The following is a 24,717-nucleotide window of genomic DNA, read 5'->3' on the forward strand; positions in this document are numbered from 1 at the left end:
GCAGTTAAGTATTTTATTTACTACCAAGTTTTGATTTTTGTGGTTGGTTATAAAATTTTTTAAAAATTAATGAGCAGGGCTTCCCTGGTGGCGCAGTGGTTGAGAATCTGCCTGCTAATGCAGGGGACACGGGTTCGAGCCCTGGTCTGGGAGGATCCCACATGCCGTGGAGCAGCTGGGCCTGTGAGCCACAACTACTGAGCCCGCGTGTCTGGAGCCTGTGCTCCGCAACAAGAGAGGCCGCGATAGTGCACACCGCGATGAAGAGTGGCCCCCGCTTGCCACAACTAGAGAAAGCCCTCGCACAGAAACGAAGACCCAACACAGCAAAAAATAAAAATAAAAAAATTAATAAACTCCTACCCCCAACATCTTTAAAAAAAAAAAAAATTAATGAGCAATTACTAGTAAAATTGTTTTATGCATTTTAATATATAGTTTCCTCATCCTGCCATTCCCATTTTAAAATATTGAGCTTGGTTTTCAGTGGTCTTGATCTTTTTTTAATTTTGTCACATACCCATATTTCCCAGAAATATTCCAGCTGTGAGTTATTTGGCAGTGAACCAAGGGAGAGGCAGGGATTCCCTTGGAATTTGCTCTTTTAAAAAAACTAAACAATGATGGCTTCAGACTTCTGAATACCAGAAAGAGTTGGCTTTCATTTTTTTAGTATACTTTTTACTTAGTAAAATGTATGATCTTACAGGTGGTTATTTGGAAATTATCTTAGCCATCTATCTGAGTAACCGTGATAATATAAAGCTAGACTTTGTTTTCCACTTGTGCTTTATCAAGCCTCTTTTTTCTAATGTATATTTGATCTTGTCTTGTGTTCTTTTTCTTGATTTTTAGTACTGAGAATGTATAAGCAAGAAAGTGACATTGACAGTATGAGCAAAGATTTAAAAAAAAAAACAGACTCAATGTTGGCAAGGATGTGATGAGCCTGACCCACTTATATCTCTGAGGTGAAGGTACAGACATTTCGTTCAGTAAGTGTATGAGTGCATCTGTACTGTATGCCACACAACCTAAAGTAGGTCCTTATGTTTACCCTCTGATAAAATTCTTTTTTCATATATCACAATATTTGTTTTCTTAACTTACTGTCTTTCTTCTTGAATAGAATACAAGCTATGCCAGGGTAGGGCATATTTGTTTTGTTCACTAGTATGTAACAAACACCTAATACAGTGTCTGTTGTAGTTGCTCAGTAGATATAAGTTGAATGTAGGAATAAATGAATATGTCTGGGTATCGAGGATAGATTTTTTTTTCCTCAGGAGCTAACATTCTAGTGGAAGACACATGCTGATCTATGTGATAAGTGCCCTGATAAAGGACTATAAGAAAGTCATCTAATCTGGACCTGATAATTAAGGAAGGTTCTGAGATAAACCTTGAGCTGAGTCTTTTAAAAAAGAGTAAGAGTTATAAGGAAAGAATGAAAGCTCTTCCACAATGAAAGAAAGCAGCCTATGCAAAGGTGAAAGATGGCCAGATTGTAGGCTGTGAACGTGGAGATGAGAGAAAAAGCTATAGGACACGACAGACGTGCCATGCTATGACATTTGAATTTTGTCCTGTGCAATGTGGGAACCAGTAGTGATTTTTTAATAAAAATAAATAACATGATCAGATATATTCTTCAAAAAGTTCTTATTGGCATTAATCTAGAGAATGGAATGGAGCTGGGAAAGACTATAGGGAAGGAGAAAAGTTGCAAAGGTATGTTATCAAAATTGAAAAATGGTAAAGGCCCTGAACTAAAGCAATAAGAGTAGGGATGGGGAACTTCCCTGGCAGTCCAGTGGTTAAGACTCGGTGCTTCCACTGCAGGGGGCGCAGGTTCAATCCCTGGTCGGGGAACTAAGATCCCACATGCCGTGTGGTGCGGCAAAAACAAAAAAAAGTAGGGATGGGCTCAAGTGATGGAAGAAAAAAAATGATAACTTGGTGATATAGTTGGTAGGGAGAGTCAAATATGACTTCCAGGTTCCTCATATGGGATACTGGGTAAATAACTTACTTACTGCGAAAGTACGAGGAGGAGTGTGATTAGAGTGGAGAGAGAGCCCACTTAAAATGGTCGTTTCCATTCACCACTTGTATTCCTTGGATTCTGGGTCTGGGTGTGCCATTATGGCCTCATAACAAGTTACCCCAAAACTTACTAGTTAAAACTACAAATAATTATTATCTCAGAGTTTCTGTGGGTCAGGATTCCAGGTGCAGCTTAGCTGGGTGCCTCTGGCTCAAGGCCTCATAAAGTTGCAGTCAAGCTGTTGGCTAGGGCTGCAGTCATCCGAAGGCTTGCGTGGGCCTGGAGCATCTGCTTCCAAGGAAGCTGTCTCGTGGTATCAGTGGAAGTTCTCAGTCTCTTGTTGGCTGTTAGCAGAAAGCCTCAGGCTCACCACATGTACCTCTCTATAGGTCTGCTTGAGTGTCCTCTTGACGTAGCAGCTGCTTACCCCAGAGAGAGCAATCCAAGACAGAGCAAGGAGGAAGCCACAGTGTCTTTTAAGGCCTAGGCCTGGAAGTCAAATACTGTCATTTATGCCATAGTCTCCTTGTTAGAACTAAGTCCACACTCAGGCTTCACCTCGTGAAGGAAGGAGTATAAAAAGATTTAGTGAACATGTTTTTAAACCTTCACAAATGCCATGAACATTTTAGGCATACAGAAGAAATAGGTTTACGGTGGAGAGAAAAAGAGAGGACACTTTTAAAAAATTCCTTATTACCAACATGTTAAATCTGACATAGAGATAGTTGGTGTCAAAGATAGTTGCTCATTTGAGTTTTAAACTCAAGAGAGAGAAGCCTGATCTCTTTAGTACAGATTTGGGAATTGTTGGTGTATCTGTGGTGATTGAAATCAGAAAAAAGGATGACATCGCAGTAATGAGTGAAATGAAGAAAGGACCATGAATAGAGCCCCAGGAAGAGCCATAGTACTTCAGTAAAAAGAGAAGTTTCGTAAACCTGGCTACAATGGAAGTCAGATTTATGAATGTTAAGGAATGAGAAAGTGAGGTGGAAACAATGAAAATCTTTATTGCAAAACTTGGAAATAGCTCTGTTTGGATCTTCTTTTGCAACTGCAAAGGTAGTTAACCTATTCCTTTCCATTTCTACTTGGATTTTGTGTTTGGACACCATGAACGTTTTAGAGATAATAGAAGGAGGCACAGGTTTAAGGTAGAGAGGGGAGAGAACACTTTTTAATATTTTATTACCAACATGCTAAATATGAAGTTCTTGATGGACATGCTGGTAGAGATATTAAGATGTTTTTCATGTTTTATAGGCATATGGTAGGTACTTTTTTTTTAACATCTTTATTGGAGTATAATTGCTTTACAATGGTGTGTTAGTTTCTGCTCTATAACAAAGTGAATCAGCTATACATATACATATATCCCCGTATCTCCTCCCTCGTGGTCTCCCTCCCACCCTCCCTATCCCACCCCTCTAGGTGGTCACAAAGTACTGAGCTGATCTCCCTGTGCTATGCGGCTGCTTCCCACTAGCTATCTATTTTACATTTGGTAGTATAAAATAAAGTCCATGCCACTCTCTCACTTTGTCCCAGCTTACCCTTCCCCCTCCCTGTGTCCTCAAGTCCATTATCTACATCTGTGTCTTTATTCCTGTCCTGCCCCTAGGTTCTTCAGAACCATTGTTTGTTTGTTTTTTTTTAAGATTCCATATATATGTGTTAGCATACGGTATTTGGTATTTGTTTCTCTCTTTCTGACTTACTTCACTCTGTATGACAGACTCTAGGTCCATCCACCTCACTACAAATAACTCAATTTCATTTCTTTTTATGGCTGAGTATGGTAGGTACTTTTTAATCAAACCTTAAGAGTATTTGATGTCAGGATTTATCGAGTTTCTCACTGAGATGTGGAAATAAAGGGTATGCATTTCATTGATCCTTCCACTCTTGCAGTCTTCCCGCGTCTAGTGTCCAGACTTCTTATGAAAGTACATAAGGGCAGACACACAAGCATCTATCTGGGGATTGGGTCCGATCTGCTAAGCAAAGCTTACTGAAAGAGTCGAGGCCCAGACATATATTTCTAGGATTGGTCTCCAGGTTGCTTCAACAAATAGGAAGATTCAGTTACTTTGGCGTATATGTTTGCTTTCAGTATATGAGCTACTGTTAGAAAGTGATCAAGCAAGGACCTACCAAGGGTTAGTTTTTAATTGTTGTACATGCATGGTATAACACGGTTAATTCTCTAAGGAACTGGGGTTGGGGGGAAGCCTGAATGAAAATTAATTGCTGTTTTGAAAGTGAAGAAACCTAAAGAATCTGTGGTTAGTGGCTTGAATTACTCCTTCCCTTTTGCATGTTACTCTTAAAAGGCACACTCCAGTAAGGCAGTGCCACACAATTGCCATGGGTCTCAGGTCTCTCCCAAGCCCTGCATTAATGCAACATCTGCTCCAGTCAGGCTTTACCAACACAAAAAGTAGCCATTCTTGTCCCTACCTGCATGCTTTTACACGTAAAGCTACATCTGCTTGCATTTATTCATGCCTCTCAAAACTTTGCCTGTCCTCTGTTGAATTGATAATGTGTATTTGAGCATCTATTGTAATACATTATACCAGTCTCTTGAGATTTAAAGATAAATAAGATTGGTTTCTGCCTTAAGGGTATTACCTAATCTAGTTGGGGAGATAGGTATGCACAATTAGCTATAATACAGAGCAGAATATGCAAGTGACTTAATAGTGAAGGGAGTAAGAAAAAAGGATACTTGGAAGTAAACAGAAACTCATGGTAGAAATGACTTTTAAGCTTTGTTTGAAAGACAAGTAAAATATCACTGTGGATTAAAAGGAAGCAAAGCATTAGGGCATGAGGGAAATTCTTATGAAAAGAGCTAGTTTTAGGAAATAACGAATATGCTTATATAATAAGCATGGAGGTAAAGGATGATAAATGGAAGATGAAGTTGAAGAGGTAAGTTAAAGCTTGATAGCGGAAGGTATTGACTGTTATTTCCAGATAGTTTGATTTGATTCTAAAAACAATGAAGAGGGCTTCCTTGGTGGTGCAGTGGTTAAGAATCCGCCTGCCAATGCAGGGGACACGAGTTCGAGCCCTGGTCCGGGGAGATCCTACATGCTGTGGAGCAACTAAGCCTGTGTGCCACAACTACTGAGCTTGCACTCTAGAGCCTGCGAGCCACAACTACTGAGCCCGTGTGCCACAACTACTGAAGCCCTCGCGCCTAGAGCCCGTGCTCTACAAGAGAAGCCACGGCAACAAGAAGCCCATGCACCACAACGAAGAGTAGACCCGGCTCACCGCAACTAGAGAAGTCCCGCATGTGGCAAAAAAGACCCAACCAGCCAAAAATAAATAAATTTATTAAATCAATCAATCAATCAATAAAAGCAATGAAGATTTATTGAAGGCTTTTTGAGCAAGATGACATGATCAGTTTTAGGAATTACAATATAAAGGTTTATTTAGAAAGGAAAATGTCTTCATACTATTTTACAGTATGAAAATATCGGAGAACATGGATGGGGTGAACAGACAACTAGTTATGTTTTCAACCAAATGTTGGCAGTACAATTAAGGTGATATCCTACAGAACCTATAGACTGAAAATGTGGGTCTGCAACTTAGAAAGAAACAGGAAGGTGGGGACCCACCTTTGGGCTGACATACCAAAAAATTGCGGCATTTCTGCAACCAAGATGGCTTTTTTTTTTTTTTAACTCTTTTTTCTTCCACTTCCCCTTTATTTGAGTCAAGGGGCTAGGAGTTTGGTTACATACCAGATTAATTGAACAAATAAATACATTGAGAATAATGGGAAAGAGGAAGGCAAGAATAAACCCTGTAGTATTGGTTTGGAATTGGAAATGAAATCATGGTACTTAATATATAGAGAGATGGAGACATAGATGTGTGTGTGTACATATGCATACATATTTCCTAATTCTGCTGAAAGGGTCTAGAAGCAATGGCACTCTAGTAGTAATGAGCACACCTAGCATCAGCACCCAGATCTTGGTTTCCAAGTCCCATTCTTCACTTAAAGAAACTGGGGCTCCTTGGAGAAATTACTAATTCCAAGAATGGGGAAGGGAAGCTGTAAGATGAACCTGGAAGTGTGAAAATGCTCAAGGAATGAGTGCATGTCAAAAGAACACAGGAGCTAGCTTAAAGGAGTTCCCAGGTCGGTTGTAGTTTGAGCATGAAATAATGAGAGTAACAGATTGAAATCCTTTGAGTAAAATAGTAGTCCACAAGCTCATACAGATATGAGTGAATTTAAAAATGGGGCAAAAGAGAATATTATGTGGTAGAATGCCAATCAGTTAATCTAGAGAGAATGATGGAATTAGAGAAGTCACAATTTGCAACCATTATAATAATAATAAAGCTAAAAATCATCAAAGGATAAATGCAGTGGGTGAAAATTTGATGGCAAATAGGAATACTTCATAGTCTTAAAGAACCTCACTGCCAGATAGTTATTATTATTAATAAGTATAACATGCTTATTAGTTTACTTAATGCTGAAGAAACCTGGCAGAAACTATTTTAACCAAGTAACTAAAGTTGATATCACCAGTAATGAGACAAATTAACAATGTGTGTTTCTAGGTATGCATGAAGAAGAACACAGCATCCCTTTTGTGGTATGTTCCTGCCAAATATGCGTAAGTTATAAGGAAATACCAGAGAAACGCAAAGGCACATAGTCTGTAAAGTAATTGGTCAGCAATCTTCAAAACTGACAGGATCATGAAAGACAGAGAAACACTGGAGGACTGTTTTACTTAAAGACTAAGTTAATGGGACTCATAATCCTGGTTTGTATGTATAGTCCAGTAAAGGACATTATTGGAACAACCAGCAAAACTTGGAATTTGTAGATTACATGGTAGTAATGTATCTATGTTAATTTCCTTTGCTGTGGTTATGTTAGAGCATGCCTTGTACTTAGGAAATAAACACTGAAGTAAAAATTGGTAATGGAACATCACGTCTACAACTTAGTCTCAAATTGGAGGACTTGGGCAGAGAAACGTTAACAGGGTGGCTTGGTGAAAGGTATATAGGAGCTATATGTACTATTTCTACAACTTCTTTATAAATTTGAGATTATTTCAGAATAGAAAGTTTGTGAAGGTAGCACAGTGGTTAAGAATCCGCCTGCCAATGCAGGGGACACGGGTTCAAGCCCTGGTCCAGGAAGATCCCACATGCTGCGGAGCAAGTAAGCCTGGGCACCACAACTACTGAGCCTGTGCTCTAGAGCTCGTGGGCCACAACTACTGAAGCCTGCACGCCACAACTACTGAGCCCGTGTGCCATAACTACTGAAGTCCATGCACCTACAGCCCGTGCTCTGCAACAAGAGAAGCCACTGCAATGAGAAGCCTGTGCACTGCAACAAAGAGTAGCCCCCGCTCACCGCAACTAGAGAAAGCCCACATGAAGCAACAAAGACCCAACACAGCCAGAAATAAATAGAAAATTAATTAATTAAAAACAAAGAAAAGTTTGTGAAAAATGTATTGTTCAGTGTCAGGTATTATAGGAAGGTCAAGGAGGATGAAGACTGAAGAGAAAAGTCTATTAGATTGAATAATCAATCAGGCAGAAAGAAGAATCTAAATGAAGTGGCAGGGGGTGGGGGAATCAGGGACTCCTGTTTTTAGGGTCCCGGGCATGAAATTTTCCTTACAGTTCAAAACCCTAAAAACAAAACTTTTCTGCTTTAAATTCCTACTGTACTTATTATAATACCACAAATTTTGAATCTCAGCTGTTACCTATATTATTCTCTTTCAAGTATTTTGCAAAAGTCCCTAAACAGACCATAAGCTCCTCACAGGCAACAATTATGTTTTTATACAGCTATGTGTCTAACCCAAGGCCAAGCACAGGGCGAGGCAGCCTCCAGATGCTGCATCAACACGTAAATTGTGCTGATACCTCGCCACATACCAGCATGTGGCTAAGTTGTCTCTAACTCAGTCTTAGATCCCTTACTCATAAGGGCAAGTCTATGGGCAGCTATGAGCCCTGCACAAGAAAAGAAATTTAAAAACTTGTATTTAGGGAAACCCTTGGTGGTCCAGTGGTTAGGACTCCACACTTTCACTGCTGAGGGCCCAGGTTCGATCCCTGGTCGGGGAACTAAGATCCCGCAAGCAAGCAAGCAATAAATAATAAAAATAAAAACTTGTGCTTATTAAAGGCCATGCCAGTCACCTATCCAGAAAGACTGAAGTTCCATGTTTTGGATACATTTTTACAATACTGTCTAACTCACAATGTTACTATATGTCATTTAAGAGCAACAAGGTAAGTATAAATTCAGGTTAGATTTAACAATTTGGAAGACACTGTATTTAAAACCTCTTCAAAACATTCTATCTAGCACCCAAAACTTGTTTGGACATGAATATGTAATCTGTGATTCTTTCTGCGGCAGAAAAACAGAAAAGAACAAACTTCCCTTGTCAAAGAGTGAGACCCATGTCCAGTCACCGGCATGCTGAAAAGAAGCCTGCTCCATGGCTCTGGGGTTGTGTGAATGCCAAGTAAACTCAGCTCCTCCCCAGTTTGCAAACTGCTCTTTCAACAAAATTCTGCCCAACTTAGACTGCAGAAACTAAACTGTAAGGAAGGTATTTTGATTTTAGCCTGTTAGATAGGACTGCAAATAAATAGGATGTTGTGTCCAGGAAGACAGTCTTACTGACTGCATCATCCTCCATGAGACAATATTTAAATTTACTCCTGAAAGTTTTAAACTGAAAGTGAGAAATGAGTCCGAAATAGGTAATAAAGTGATTACAATCTCTTTGTTTAATTGAATGAGAAAGTTAACATTTCTATAAAACTAAGAAATAGAATGTATTTTATGGAGTTTGTGTTTTATGTTCAGCTAGTCTTGGGTCCCAACAATATGCAAACAGCAGTTTTACTAATGTGAAAAATAAATAATTGAATACATTTTACAAGTATATTATCTGCCCTCTGCCCCACTAAAAGTGATGCAAGTTATAGTTTCCCAAGTGCCGCAGTGGGCAGCTGGAAATAGTCTCTGTCCAGTTATACAATGAGTTCTTTTGAGTTCGGGAAGAGGGTGAGGGAGACTGAAATCACAGTGCATCAGGCTTGAATGTCTTTGTATACGTGTGTGTTTTGGGAAGCTAATAAAGTGGTAGGTCAGTCCCTAATTCAGTTTGGCTTTTTTTAATGCTACACTCTAGTGCCTGAAAACTTTTACTCTTAAGGAGCAAGGACTGTGTAACTTACTAAGTGCCTAAGGCCAAAGTGTCATTTTGCATATGAGGGAGTGCTGAGTTTGCTGTCAGCCAAGCCTTCTGCCTCCCAGGAGCCCCTGCTAGAGTTAATTCACGTCCAGCAGTTGGGGAAGTCTTCAGAATGTTAAAGACTGTCAGCTGCAACTTGGAGAGGTAAGAGAGGCTGAGTCTTAGAAGTAGCCAGTCCAGAGTTTGTTGGAAGAGGCAAGCGATGAGGGGGTAGCAGAGAGCACTGAATTAGTCTCAACTCCACCATTTGCTAAGGCTGTATCTCTCCCCTCTTTGAGCCTGGGTCTTTTCAACTGTAAAATCCAGAATTTGATGCCTTCCCAGCATATTCTACAGGCTCTAGTGGCCTTCCAATAAATAATGGATATAAAAGTTCTTTTTAAACTGCAAGTCACTGTATAAATGTGAAGAATTGTCAGATCACATCAATTGGAGATGTCACTTGAGTTAAAAGTTGAAAGGAGTTTGTCAGACTGGAAGGGAAATTTCAAGCTCAGGTACAAAGCATGATCTATGCTGCAGAGATAGAAACATGCACAGCATGTTGTAATGGCAGGATATCCAGGGTGCCTAAGGCCCGCCCAGGGTAACTATGGTGAAGAGACCAAAAGGAACCTAAGAAAGTGTACTTGGGAGAACTTAATAAAAAGCCCTGAGTGCCTTCTCAGAAACAGGGTATTGTCTTGAGATGGGGAGTAATCGAAAGCTTTTTAATGAGGGTGGCAGTCGAGGTGGGCAACATGATTAAACTTCTATAATGGAAAGTATGGCAGTAATATGTCAGATAGATTGGGAGGCAGAATGGACAGTAGGGAAGCCTGAGGGTGGGGGAATCAAGGGAGGCTATTTTTCAGTCTAAACCTGAGGTTATGGTGATGAACATTAACCGGCCATCTGTTCACTTTTGTTTCTGCAGTACCAAATATGCCTGCCAGATTTGTGAGAATGTGGCCGAGCCAATGAGATAGAAGGTGCAGATCTTAAATCTACTGGAGTTGGACACGCCAGAAATGGATAATAAGTACTACAGATCCTCACACAAGGTAAGTCAGATGCCTCTCCTTCCTCTAGGGCTCAAAGCTAAATGGGATAAGGGTTCCTTTACAAAAGTTGTTCTTTGGGGAATCAAATTCCAGTTGTATCACTTGGAAGTGGATTCTAAATCTGCAAAAAAAAAAAAAAAAAAGGTAGTATCCTCCCAAGAAGGTTGCTTAATAAAGGATGGTTAACTCTTTAAATGTTACTTTTACCTAGCTGGCCTCTCCTAACCTTTTAAAGCTTGGAGTCTGGAGTCTAGGAAAGAAAAAGAAAGTGAGGCAAGCAGCAGTGCCCAAATTGAAGCCCAAGTTGCCCTCCCTCAGGGACTTGAGAATCTGTGTAAATCACAGCATGACCTCCTCCCCAGAACGTTTCAATGTTTACGTGATATTTATGTTAATGTTTAAACGTTTAAAATGGATACTACAGCCTTGAGAGAGAAAGTTGACCGTAACCCATTAAAACTTAATAATAATATGGAGACCAACATTGCTAACCCATGTGGGTCTCAGGACATGCCCCCCCCCCATTCCTTTTCAGTTTGGTATCAAGTGTGTTCATGCTTCATGTATTTTTTTTTTAACAATACAAGGTGGATGATTCTTTTTTTTAATGTTCCTAACTTATAAATAGACCAACTTGTTAAAAGACTTAACGAAAGCAATATTAACAATTCTGAGAAATGATTTCTGTTTATGAAGGAAGAATAACTGCAGCTCCAGGAGAGTAGTCAACCTTTGTGAGAACTGGCTGGTAGAGGTCTCTGGGGCAGCTCTGTATCCACCAACTCTGTGCCTTTTCCTTTTCCTCTGGGGTTCTGTCTAGGTTTGTTCCAGCTCTCCAGAATGCCCACATGCATACCACTGGCTCTGGAAGGGGAAAGGGACTGACGGTATTAACTGAATTCATTTTGCTGGAGACTTACAGGAGGCTGATGTCATTCACTGGAAACTGCAGCAAACTTGACTATTCCCTTGCCCATGGGAGTATTGGGTTTTTGAGAATTTTTTTTGTTATATAAGTACCTCATCCATAGATATGTCATTATTGAAGATTCCACCTCAATCCAGTATATTTTTGGACATTTTTCACCAAAAACATTACTTTTAAATAGTATTACATAATTTTGAATATTTAGCATCTCAGGAACTTTGAAAACTTTATTGGGCTGATAGCTATCCACTTCAGACCTCATATCAGAACAATCAAATTTCCTTAAAACTAGAAAAAAAGTACTACTGAGTCCATTGAACAATGTAATCAAACGAGGGCCCGATCACGCCTTCATGTGTTTTTAATCCTAGTTGGAGGTATTCTCTCCTCCTGCTATTTTTTGCTCTCTTAGTCATGGACCTTGTCTCAGAGTGACCTTTAGCTGTTCCTCAAAACTCCTCCCAAGTGACCAGGATTTGCCTTAGGCTCTGAGGAAAATACTTAAGTGGAGAATTTCCAAAAATATTTCCACAGTTTAGACAATGGTGCCATTAAATAAATATACACCTTCTCCAGTGACTAATCTTCTTTACCAGTTTTTATAATTGAATGAAATTTTTTTCTTTTTTTTAAAATTAATTAATTTTATTTATTTATTTTTGGCTGCATTGGGTCTTCGTTGCTGTGCACGGGCTTTGTCTAGTTGCGGTGAGCGGGGGCTACTCTTCGTTGCAGTGTGCGGGCTTCTCATTGCGGTGGCTTCTCTTGTTGCAGAGCATGGGTAAATGAAATTTTTAAAAATTAACAGCCACATCTCTCTACATTGACGCCTCCCATGGATATGGAATACTTTGGTATATGGTACATTTCCTGTTTTATGATTGCACAATGACTTCAAATAGCTATGAGTAACTGTGAATGCGTTGACCGAGAGGGACTATCTTACTTCCTTTCTCTAAGGGTTAACTGCTGCTGGGCTCCCCTAGCATTTTGATTTCATTTCTGATACATTTGTTAAATTACAATTACTCATTTACCTCCACCGGATCTTGAAGTTAGAGTTAATGTGTTTTCTCCTATTACACATCTGCTATGCAGTCTTACCCTAGTACCTGGTGTATAGTGAATACTCAATGTTGGTTAAATTAAATGAATTTACCCTGATTTCTATAGTCAGATAGATACTGGTAGCTTTCTCAGCAACATGAGTGATCAAAATCAAGTAGGCTTCTATCTATACTAGATTAAGCATTTTACTAATTTCATAGAAAAATATGTGTAAAACAATAAACAAAACATTCATGTAATTGATAATTAAAGAGAAAAGATGGGGGCACCCGGATGTAGGGAAACCTCCTGGGAAAGATTAACAAGTTAGGAGTATTATGACTCATATTTTTTTTTCATTGTTATACAATCTTAACAGCTTTTCTTAGATTCCTTCCTTTCGAGCTGTGGCATAACCTGAATATTAGGGTTGTTTTTTTTAACCCCACCCTGGTTGCTGTAGTAGATGTGTCATAGAAACCAGAGAAGGGAAAGACCAGTGAAATCATCTGGTTTATCTCCAAATTAGGGAGTGGAGCGTTGGGATTTGGGGAAGACTAACCTCTCATTTGAAAAGACAAAAGGAAAAAACTGCAACTAGAGCTGATTAGAGCAGCTCACCCATCTGTTTGCCTTTTGCTTCTAACACAGTCCTGAGATCCACCCTGTTAGAAAGCAATCAGGAATTCTTATCAAGGGCCCCAGGAAAACCAGATGCCAAAGTGTTGAGGAGTTGAACCAAAATTCTACTGCCTGAATAATAAAGTCGGATTATGAATCTTTCAGTGATTGTTTTAATGGAGTCTTACAGAATTTGAAAGTCTGTTTTTAGCAAGGTCTTATAAATTTAAGACCTAGCAAAAGCCTCACAGAAGATCTGGGCTAAAATGCCTAGTTCCCAGATGCAGAGACTAAGGTGGAGATGATAAGAGATGATAGGTATGCCTAGGTCAGGAGTACAGACTGTCAATCCCTTTCTCTCTGTGTCACAGTTGCACAGTATCCTCCCTCACAATGCTCTCCTCCACTGTCATCGTCCTCCTCTTCTCCTCCTTCTTGTTCTCCTTTTTTGCATTGTTGGCTGAAGCAATGGCAGAGACGGTTCAGCATCCATGTCTGCTATTCATGTTAACCAAGGCTGACCCCCAGGTATCACATGAGCTTGGGCCACAGCAGCAAGTGGATGCCACTTCAGCCTCACCTGCAGCCTGTCTACCATGCTTCTTGCTCTCCTCCTACTTCTTCTGTGTCGTTCCAGCTGCAGAACCTTGGCCTTATCTCCTGTTCAGACTTTGCCCTTGTCCTTTGAAATTTTTAACAAATCATAGTGTCCTCACCTTCCCCCTTGATACCTAGCTTAGCTCTCCCCCAACTTTTGATGATCCATAGCATCCCTGCTCCAACTTTGGCCTCTTGGGTTGCAGAACCGGCTTCATACTGCTTGCTCTTTGCCAATGTCCCCTTACAAAATGGGGAGGACTCTTTGAACCTTATCAATGCTGATAGCATCTGTATATCCCCAATGTAAATCCCCATATCTAGTTATCTGAGTATGTTATCACAGGTTCACTTTATTAGAAATCTAAATTCCTTTGCAACATTAGAGATATTCAACAGTTGCCTGTTATTTTATTTTGATAATATTCTAACAGACTTATTTTACTTTAAAGTGATTTTTTTCAGTCACAGCTATACATTTAAATAACTTAGGGACTAAAAACATGTTAGGGTCTCATGACCCAAAGACTCTGAATGAAAACAACAACTTTATATGGATATATTCAGTTATGCAAGGGGTATTCTTCCCAACTACAAAAATGGAATGCAGAGAAAGAAGTTGGCCAGTTGTATTTGATAAAAATAATCTATTGATCTCCTTGCAAAGAGATATAATTTTGTTATTCAACGTATCTCCATTTAGAAGTCCTGTTGGGTCTGTTTGTTTGTTTGTTTGTTTTTTGCAGTACTCGAGGGGCACAGGCTCTGGACAACACGCAGGTTCAGTGGCCATGGCTCACAGGCCCAGCCGCTCCGCGGCATGTGGGATCTTCCCGGACAGGGGCACGAACCCGTGTCCCCTGCATCGGCAGGCGGACTCCTAACCACTGCGCCACCAGGGAAGCCCTGTTGGGTCTGTTTTAATGAGTAGATAAGACCTGTTTACGTTTAGTAACATCCATGTGCCTATAGACGTTAATGTGCCTAAATCAGTTACATTTGAATATTAAGGATTGAGTTTTACAGCTAAAAGAGAATTTGAAGATTTTCTAGTCAAAGCCCCTCATTTTCCAGATAAGAAACAGAATCATAGATCCTGGGTAATTTGTCCAAGTAAACTCAATTAGGATAGGAGCTAGGACCAAAACCTCTGCTTCCTGGGGTTGATGATGACTAGCACAGGACTCAGCGATAGAGTACAGTCCAGCAAAGTCAGGTCTTTAAAGATGCAGAGCCTGTCATGGGCCCACACTGGGCGAGGTGCTGGAGTTGCAAAGATGAACAGGGAGCTCCCTGTCTAATGGTACAGCCTGGTACGTAAACAACCATAGTGCCATGGGATAAAGAAGTACTGCAAATAAGACAAAGGTTACGTGAATAAAGAAGTCTATTCTACCCTTCCCATAAACCTCATGCCCCGAGGTATCTTATTTATTATATTATCTTGCTTAGCAAACCTTTTTATTTTTTCTATATAGTATATGAACTGTGTAAGCTTTGGCCCTACCTAAGTTATATTATCATAAATTATGATTAGAGGAATCAAAATCAAATGAGGGACTTCCCTGGAGGTCCAGTGGTTAAGACTCTGCACTTCCACTGTGGGGGGCACAAGTTCGATCCTGGTCAAGGAACTAAGATCTGATGTGCCATGCGGCGTGGCCAGAAAAAAAAAAAAGAAATGTTGGTTTAAAAAAATCAAATGAAATTTTACTGTATTGAGTGTTTTCTGCAGAGGATGCTGTGATATCCAACTTTTACTCTATAGTTTTTAAATTGTATTTTCTTGAATATATTTGAAAAAATACCATCAAGAAGATTGAAGTTTTCCCCAAAGCCTGCCACAGGCTGTTATAATCTTAGTGTGTAAGATGGAAGCCCTCTTTTCACTATTTCTTTTTTCATCTGTGTTTAAAATTATAGAAGTAATATGTATTCATTGTTAACAAAAATCAAATAATATAAAGAAGTGTATAAAAGGTGAGCATTCTCCTTTACACATACACACCAATCTTCTTTCCCAAGAGCTAATCAATATCAGCTTGGTGTATATCCTTCCATATATTTGCATGTGTGTGTATATACACATTTATACACCTACACACATATGTAAATATGTAAATGTACATACATAGCTATTAACTTAAAACTAGAGTCAAATTAGTATTATTAGTCTAATTGACTTTTTTAACTCAGGAGTTGTAAGGTCTTTAAAGTATAAAAATATTCAAACACTCAAAATGTATCTAGTAGACATTTAATAAAGATGAAAACATTTGAAGTGTAGTTATCTTTATGTGTGTTTCCATACTCACTAAACATTTTATGAAAAATACTGTCCTATTTTAAGCAAACTCTTATGGCTAAGAGATATATTTTTTATTACAGAATTAGGATTTTTCCAGACACTTAGCACCTAAGTAATATTGTATATATGTTGTGGAAAATGCTGCTTGAAGGAATGATAGAGGCTGAGAGAGTTTGAAATATTTATCCTCTGACTTGCCAAACCATAAAAATGCAACAAAATGTACTGAGGTAAGACCTAAGATGCTACTCTGATGGCTCAGGAAGCATCCCAATATCTCAGCAATTTAATATAAGAGTGATCGTGATGGGGTAGATATGTGTAGCCAGATATGTTTTCATAATGTTTTATATATCAGTATTGTAATAACTTAGCATGCCAACAGACACAGGTTTACACTCACATTCTGCTTTCTCTTCTGTTTTACTCTGTATCTTTGAAAACTGTCCATATTGATCTAGCTTCAGTCGATAATACAGATATTTCATAATTAATTTTACTTTAGCCTCACTGATGGGCACTTACGGCATATCAACCTTATAATGCTACAGTAAAAATCCTATACACATATGTTGTGGTCATGTATCACATCCTTTTCAGGATAGCTTTCTTGAAGCAAAATCACTGAATCAAATGGTATGAACATTTTAAATATTGATAGATACCGCTAAATTGCCTTCTCACCGATAACATATAAGCATTTCCATTTCAGCCATTTCCAACCACACTGGATACTATCAGCCTTTTAGTCTTTGCCAGGTAATTTAAGTATGAATAAGGACAAGGTAATGTTTTATGGAGAGAAATCCAGTAGTAAGAGGTACTGGGTAAGAGTGTCGGCACAACCAGTAACAACCAAATGCCTGTCCTCCAGGGGCTCCTCTGCCTAGTTGCAGAGACCAACAAATAAAAGAATAACGATGCAAGGTGATAACTGAGAGAGGAGAAGGACATTAAAAACGTCAAGAGAAACAGATTAGCACCAGATCTGCCTGCAGGGCTTGGGGAAGGTTTTCCTTCATGAGAAAATAATATTTGCTCTGATGATTGAAGGATGAGGAGAAACTCACTATTAAGGAAAGTCGGAAAGGGCATTCTAGGCAGGGAAGCAGCGTGGAGAAAGGCATATGGAGGCGTGAGTATGATTGGCAGTGGTGCAAGGTGGGAGTGAAGGGAAAGATGTGGGCAATTGGCTGTCAGGTCAGTCAGACCCTACCTACCAAGAAGGGTTTCCAGAGAGGGGTCATGTAATCAGAACTATTTCATAGAAAGATATTCTGGATGCCTTGTAGAGAATGAATTGAGACCAAAAGTATATTTTACAGCTGGGAAAGAGAGGTTGAAGTCACTGCAGACATTTCCCTGAAAATATCTGAAAACAAAACAAATTGTGGTTTGACCACACAGAGTACTCTGTGTGGTTTGGGTCATGATACCTTTATTCAACAAGTGTGTATTGAAACCGTACCATGAGTTCAGCAGGGCTAGATGCTGAAAGAACTCAAAAAGCCAATGAAATAGCCACTGTTTTTTCAACACCTACAAAACACCAGGCACTTTTTATACTTTGTCTAATCTTTACATTTGTCCTGCAGTATCACAAATGAGAAAACTGCGGTTGTTAAAGAAGCAGAGGGACTTCCCTGGTGGTGCAGTGGTTAAGAATCCACCTGCCAGTGCAGGGGACACCAGTTCGAGCCCTGGTCCGGGAAGATCCCACATGCCGCAGAGCAACTAAGCCTGTGAGCCACAACTACTGAGCCTGCGCTCTAGAGCCCGTGCACCACAACTACTGAAGCCCGCATGTCACAACTACTGAAGCCCACACGCCTAGAGCCTGTGTTCCGCAGCAAGAGAAGCCACCACAATGAGAAGCCCGCACACCACAACGAAGAGTAGCCCCCACTCACCGCAACTAGAGAAAGCCCGCACGCAGCAACGAAGGCCCAACGCAGCCAAAAATAAATAAATTTATTTAAAAAAAACCAAAAAAACAGAAACAGAACAAGATGCCAGAACTGGTTCACTCCAAGCCCCACTCTCGTTCACGGACTCAGTCTCTCTGATTCTCCTCTACCTTCTTCCCTCCCTCTCTTCCTTCCTTCCCTCCCTCCTTCCCTTCCTTCCTTTCTTCCTCTCTACCTCCCTCCCTTCCATCTTCCCTCCTCTTTTAATATTTATCTTCAGCTAAGTTATATAGGTGAATAGTTCTAAAAGTCACATATTTACACCAGAATTCTATATCAATTCTATATAAATCAGAGTTAAGCTTATTTGTTAGTAACAGAGACTGGATGTAAGTACTTTAAATAAGGTAGAAATTTATTTTTTCTTTCATGTACAAGAAATCTGGAGGAAAGCAGTCTAGGATTGAATTGATGGTTTCACATTCATCAGGAAAACAGCCTCCTCCTGACTTTTTGCCCTGTGCTTTTGTCTTCATCCTCAAGTTTTTTGATCTCCATCCTTTGTGCCTAGTTTCCATCTTCCAGTTTTCCTCAAGGTCCACAGTAACCGAGGGAGCTCCAGACATCACATCAAGTATTAGGCAAAGGAAGTAGGAGAAAAAAGGGTGTTCAGAGCAAAAAACCCCAACCCAAACCAAACCAAACCAACAAACTAAAACAGACCTTTCCTTCTCATGGCAACTGTTTCAGCTATATATTGCTGCATAAGTAACCAGCTCCAAATTTAGTTTCTGAAAACAATAATTTGTTTTGCTCACTAGTTTGCAGTTTGGACAGAGCTTGGTGGGAAAGGCTTGTCTCCACTCATATTTAGCTGGCATGGTCCACCTTCAAGAGAGCTCACACAGATGTCAGGTTGGCACTGGCTGTCAGGTATAGACTTTGGAACCTCTCCATAGGCTGCTTGGGCTTCCTCATGGCATGGTGGCTGGATTCCAAGGCAAATGTCTCAAGTAAACAAGGTAGAAATGCAATCAGGATCTAGCCTCAGAAGTCACACAGCATGACTTATGCTGTATTCTGTCGGTCACATAAGTCACAGCAAGTCATGAGATTCAAGGGGACTGGGCATACCCTCCTCCTCTTGATGGGCAACTGGCAAAATTCTAGAAGAGCATCTGGGATGGGAAATATTACTGTGGTCATCTCTGGAGAATATAATGTTGCGTCTCAGTCCATTTGGGCTGCTATAACAAACTGCCATAGATTGCGTGGCTTATGTGCCACAGAAATTTATTTCCCACGGTTCTGGAGATAGGTGAGTCCAAGATCAAGATCTGGTGAGGAGGACCCATGAGGCTTGTGGGATCTTAGTTCCCAACCAGGGGTTGAACCTGGGCCCTTGACCCCCAGGGAATTCCCTGGGCCTCTTTTTTTTTAACATCTTTATTGAAGTATAATTGCTGTACAGTGTTGTGTTAGTTTCTGCTGTATAACAAAATGAATCAGCTATATGTATACATACATCCCCATATCCCCTCCCTCTTGCATCTCCCTCCCACCCTCCCTATCCCACCCCTCTAGGTGGTCACAAAGCACCAAGCTGATCTCCCTGTGCTGTGCAGGTGCTTCCCACTAGCTGTCTGTTTTACATTTGGTAGTGTATATATGTCCATACCACTCTCTCACTTTGTCCCAGTTTACCCTTCCCCCTCCCCGAGTCCTGAAGTCCATTCTCTACGCCTGGCCTCTTTTATAAAAGTACTAATCCCATGTGAGCGTTCTGCTCTCATGGCCTAATCACTTCCTCAAAGCCCCATCTCTAAATACCCTCACATGGAGGGTTAGGTTTTAAGATACGAATGTGGGGAGGATATAAACATTCAGTTTATAGCATGCTGCAATAATTTTTTGTTTTCCTGGAGCTTTTCATTTGATATCAGTAGTTTTTCTTATCACGCTCACAAATTCGTTCCTAAGCCACCCAGTGAAGCTGTTAATGTCTTCTCAGTATGTTCAAACACCTGGGGTAATTTCTTCCTCCTACTCTTTCTGAGGCATTTGTGCTAGAGCCTTTGGTCCTCTTCTCCAAGCTAGACTGGTTGCTCTTTTTTTTTTCTTTTTTTGGCCATACTGCATGGCTTGTGGGATCTTAGTTCCCCAACTAGGGATCAAACCCAGGCCCTCGGCAGTGAAAGCACGGAGTCCTAACCACTGGACCGCCAGGGAATTCCTTAGACTGGTTGCTCTGTATGCCTGCTGCACAGCTATTGTTCCAAGTTCTCTCTTCCCCATCATTCTGGGAATTCTGTTCACTTATTTGTGCATTGAATCCCTGGTTTTCTGGATCCCAGTGCTCCAGTTTTTGCTCTATTCTCTTGTTGTGGTGAAGTACATCATTCAGAAGTCTCCTGAGACAGGGTGTATAGTGGGATGAATGGTGGCCCCCCAAAGCTTATGTCTCCATCCTAAGCCTTAGAATCTGTGACTATTTCCTAATTTGGAAAAAGGGTCTTTGCAGATGTAATTAAGTTACAGATCTCAAGATGAGATTATCCTCGATTATCTAGGTTGTTCCTAAATCCAATGAGAAGTGTTCTTCTGAAAGACAGAAGAGGAGGAGATGCAGAAACAGAGAAGAGGGCCTTGTGAAGATGGAGGAAGAGGTTGGAGTGATACAGTCGCAGAGAATGACTGGGGCTGCCAGAAGCTGGAAGAGACAAGGAAGGATTTTGCTTTAGAGCCTCCAGAGGGAGTATAGCCCTGCTGATACCTCAATACCTTCTGGCTTCCAGAACTGCAAGAGAATACATTTGTGTTTTTTAAGCCACCAGGTTTGTGGTAACTTGTTATGGCAGCCTTGGGAAACTAACACAGGGCACATAGGCATAAACAACATTTTTGAAAACTGTTAATTATGCATGCATTCTTGATTTATTGTTTGGCTGGGTATGGAATTCTAGTTGCAAAATAATGATTTTTTATATTTATCTTTCCTGATACATTTATAAGTTAGCATTCTTCTCTAAGAGCTTTCTCTGTCCCCTCTTTGTGTATTTTCTGTTTGACAGTTAGACTATTCAATATGTATCATCAGTTCCTATCATTATTCAATATGATGCTCAAATTGCCCCCAGTTTTAACCAGTGAGAGCCCCTTCAATTTGGCTTTTGTGTCTTTTTGATATGTTCCCATAAGTCATTTAGCTCAAAGCCCATCATGTATTTTCTCTCTGTCCCACCTCTGGAACCAGCCATTTCTCTAAGAACTGGACCATTTACTGGGGAATAGTATTTGGAAACTAAGATCTGAGTCTTATCATGACATTCTCCTTTCTTACCTTTCATATATGACTTATTTTTTTAATCTCTCGAATCTTTTAGGAATTTTTCCCTGGCCCCACCCAGTGTTCTGAAATTTCATGATAATGTGCCTTGGGTTTGTTTTTCCATTTCTTGTAGCTTTTTCAATCTAAAGACTCAGCCTTCAGTTCTAGAAAATGGTCTTCAGTTATTTCTTCGTGATTTTCTCCCCTCCATTTTGCCTATTTTTCTTTCTAGAACTCCTATTATTTGGATGTTGGGTTTTCCAGATAAATCTTTTTCCTCTTCTGGCCACGTCTTCAAATATAATACATTATTATATACTGATTGCATATAACAAGGCTCAAGGTAATAACAGCTTTTTGGTTGGTGAGACTCTAAGCCATATAATGTAGGGGACTTGGAGACAGCCTGTGTCTCCCTGAAGCAATGGTGGTATGTGAGAGATATGGTGTAATGGAAAAAGCAGTGGATTGAAAGGCAGACAAATGTATTCTACCCTCAGTTCTGCCACTTACTAGTTTAAGGATTGTGATAGATTGTCTACAGAGGTGGTTGCCAACAACTCCTTCCACTCATGTAAACATATGTCTCTCCCTTTATGAAGAGGTGGAATCTATTTCCCCTTCCCTTGAATCTGGGTTATATGACTTCCCTTAATCAATGGGATGCAGCAGAAGTGGCACTGTTCCACTTCTGGGCCCGTCAGCTTCCACTTTCACTCTTGAAGATCAGTAACTACCCTGCTGGAGGGAGGCCCTTGTGGATCTTCCAGCCTCATTTGAGTCTCCCTAGACAACGCTAAATAGATAGACCAGAGATGAGCTGACTCCATGAACTCTGCCCTATGTGGAATCATGAACAAATACGTCAGTGGTTGTTTTAAGTTTCTAAGATTTGGAGGTGGTTTATTTCCTAGTAATAGGTCACTGAAACAGAAGTTAGTATGTGGATGTGGAGTGTTGCTATAACAAAAACCTAAAATATATGACATTGACTTTACTTCCAGACAGTAACCGGAGAGAAGACTTAGTGGAGGTTGGAAAAGCGGTAAGGAAATTGCTACAGAAGGCTGGAATAAAGGCAACCCAGGTTATGTATTGGCAGAATGTTTAACATTACTGTTGCCTGTGGTAACATGAGTGATAAGAAAATGTGCCTAATGAACTTGTGGATCTAGTCAAGGAGATTTCCAGGCAGAATGCGGAAGATGCCAGTGGTCTTTTTTAGCCACTTATGAGAAAGTACAACAAGAAATAAAATGCACTAAATAAAGATCTGTTTGGTTTTCAAGCAGAATTCTAGCCAGTGAAAGGTTTGCAAAGTAAGAAACGGCCTCAGAATAAAGATCAAATCACATGTGGCTGCAAAACTTTTTTTTATTTTTAAAATTCCAGAAAGATTTAATGTGGTACTTTGAAGACCATCTCAGGGCTTCTAAGAATCTTAAGTGCATTGCTTCTGCCTGACAAGCTCAAAGTAAAGAGAGAGATCTATTATTAGAAAGAATAATGTGAATTTTGGAGCATGGAGTTAAGCCTCATTAAGATTTACAGAAATTCCACAATGTTTTTGAGAAAATTGCATTGGATATGAATTTTGGAGCATGGAATGAACCTCAGTAAGATTTATAGAAAATCCACAGAATTTTAAAGATAATTGTATTAATGAACGGACTGCCAGGTTGGACACAGAAACAGTTGAAAAGTTTCTGGGCCTTCAAGTTTCTACTAGCATGAAGCAGGTTGAGAGAGCTACTCAACTACAAATATGGACCATTCTTAAGGGAAAGGAAAGACATCTCAGAGAGTGGAATCAAGAGGCCAGAAGGCAAAACCAAAAACCGATCAGATGATGGATTAAAGCAAAGATTGGCAAACTACAGCCCATAAAGTCAACCCAGCCTATTTTTGGATAGCCCACAAGCTAAGAGGCCTGGCAGCTTCAGCTTTTGCTTCTTGAGAGCCAGCTTCCGTTATTATCCTGGTGTAGAGAGGAGGACCTGGCAGATGAGAGTCCAAGGGACGGAGAGACCCAGCCTGCTCTCAACCATTCTAGCAACCCTAGCTGAGGCACCAAATGAGTGAAGTTCCTTTCCATCCTACAACCCTAGTTGAGCTGCCCCCATCCAACACCATGGAGAAGAGACAAGCTGTTGCCCCTGAGTCCTGTCCATATTGCAAAATCATGAGCAAATAAATGGTTTTATTTATGTTTGAACCACTAAGTATGGGCGGTAATTTGTTAAACTGCAATAAGTAACTTGAGTGCATTTTTAAATCTCTGGACTGGGCAGGAGACTTTATTTGGCTCCAGTTTCCTTCATCTGTAAAAATCAAGAATTGGAAATGTTAGTCTCTTAAGGACCCTCTCTGCTCTAACATTCCGTTATTGGGTGAATTATTCTGTACGTTTTAGTGAGTGCCTATCACTGCTAGCTAGGCACAATTAGCAGTGTTGAGGCGCAGCAGAGAAAGTGTGAACAAAATAAAGTCAAGGCTTTAGAGAACAGAATGCACAGCAGCAGACACAATCTGAGATCTGTTGTTGTAAACATTCTTCCAGCCATGGAGGAGAAAGAAAGAAAAAGAAGGATCTTTGCACTCAGAGATTCAAAAGCTCATTTAAACTGGCAGAATTGCCCCCCCCCCCCATTCCTCAGAAAGAGCAAACCATGACTTCTGATAGCTTCCTTTTTATGAAAATATCAGTGTGAAGTTCTGTAGCAAGAAGCAGACCCTGGTTATTGGACAGATCTGTATGTTTGGCTGTGCTGGATGCCCTAGACAAGCAAAAGCATTCTTCCAGCTACTTGGCTTTTAGGTATTCCACATGATTTGAATTAAATCTTATCTTCTGTAGAGGGCCTATCACAGCACAGCTGGGCGTCAAGAGGCCCAGAGAAGAGAAGGGAAGCAGAATCCCGTTCACCATTACGGTCAGCCTATGTTCTCCTGTTCCAAAATGTTTAGGCTGTAAACTTTCAGCCTAAATTGAAGGGCTATAAATGTAAATCAGAAATTGTATCAACAGAATTGCTTTATTTTCTATTTGTCCTTCTGACAGTGCCTATCATGTTTCATTCTGAGTGAAAGAAATGGGTAACAGTGCTCTGGGCTGAGTGTCCAGGGACCCCATTTGTGGTATGGACTTGACTGTGAGCTTGGCAACGATGCCTTGGCCTTGCTGTTTCCTGATTCCCAGGAGTGAAGTGACGCTTAACTGGAAAGTAAAAATGGACGTTAAGATAGACGGGATTAAAACAGAAGCATCAGGAGAAAGCTAAGTGAGGTCTGTGAAAGGGAGGAATTCAAAGGTGCAGAGAGATCTTTGGGATTCTTAGCAAAACTCTCCTGCTAGTTTGAGGTGAGTACAGTATTTGCGCAATCAACCACAAAACCATGTTTGCCTGCATGTTGCCACTGCGGTTCGTGGAAGCAGAGTGGAAGAAAAGCGAGAAACAGCAAAACCAAGCCATGGAGCTAAGAGTCTGAGAAAAAACAAAAAAACTCAAAAAAAACAACGTCAGTTAGGACAGAAGGAAGGGAGGAAACTTCTTTGTTGGAACTCGAGGGTCAAAGCCACCGGCCCCACCCAGCCCGGGACG

General features: G+C 40.4%; 1 protein-coding gene across 3 annotated transcripts in view; it reads left to right on the forward strand.

Moving 5' to 3' along the window:
• ICE2 (interactor of little elongation complex ELL subunit 2) overlaps positions 1–20,702 on the forward strand; it is an 86,875-nt gene extending 66,173 nt beyond the window's left edge. The window contains exons 18-22 of one of the 3 annotated variants that reach the window (XM_024735190.1): positions 856–995; positions 8,490–9,480; positions 10,253–10,379; positions 15,961–16,110; positions 17,476–17,511. The gene's annotated coding sequence lies outside the window, so the exon portion shown is untranslated. Of the gene's footprint in view, positions 1–855; positions 996–6,649; positions 7,221–8,489; positions 9,481–10,252; positions 10,380–15,960; positions 16,111–17,475; positions 17,512–20,357 lie in introns of those variants that run through there. The other 2 variants (XM_024735192.1, XM_024735191.1) reach the window with 2 other exon arrangements.
• The last annotated feature ends 4,015 nt before the right edge of the window (positions 20,703–24,717 follow it).

This window comes from Neophocaena asiaeorientalis, unplaced genomic scaffold (assembly GCF_003031525.2).
Source record: "Neophocaena asiaeorientalis asiaeorientalis breed wild unplaced genomic scaffold, Neophocaena_asiaeorientalis_V1.1 scaffold264, whole genome shotgun sequence".
Classification (NCBI taxonomy): Eukaryota; Metazoa; Chordata; class Mammalia; order Artiodactyla; family Phocoenidae; genus Neophocaena; species Neophocaena asiaeorientalis.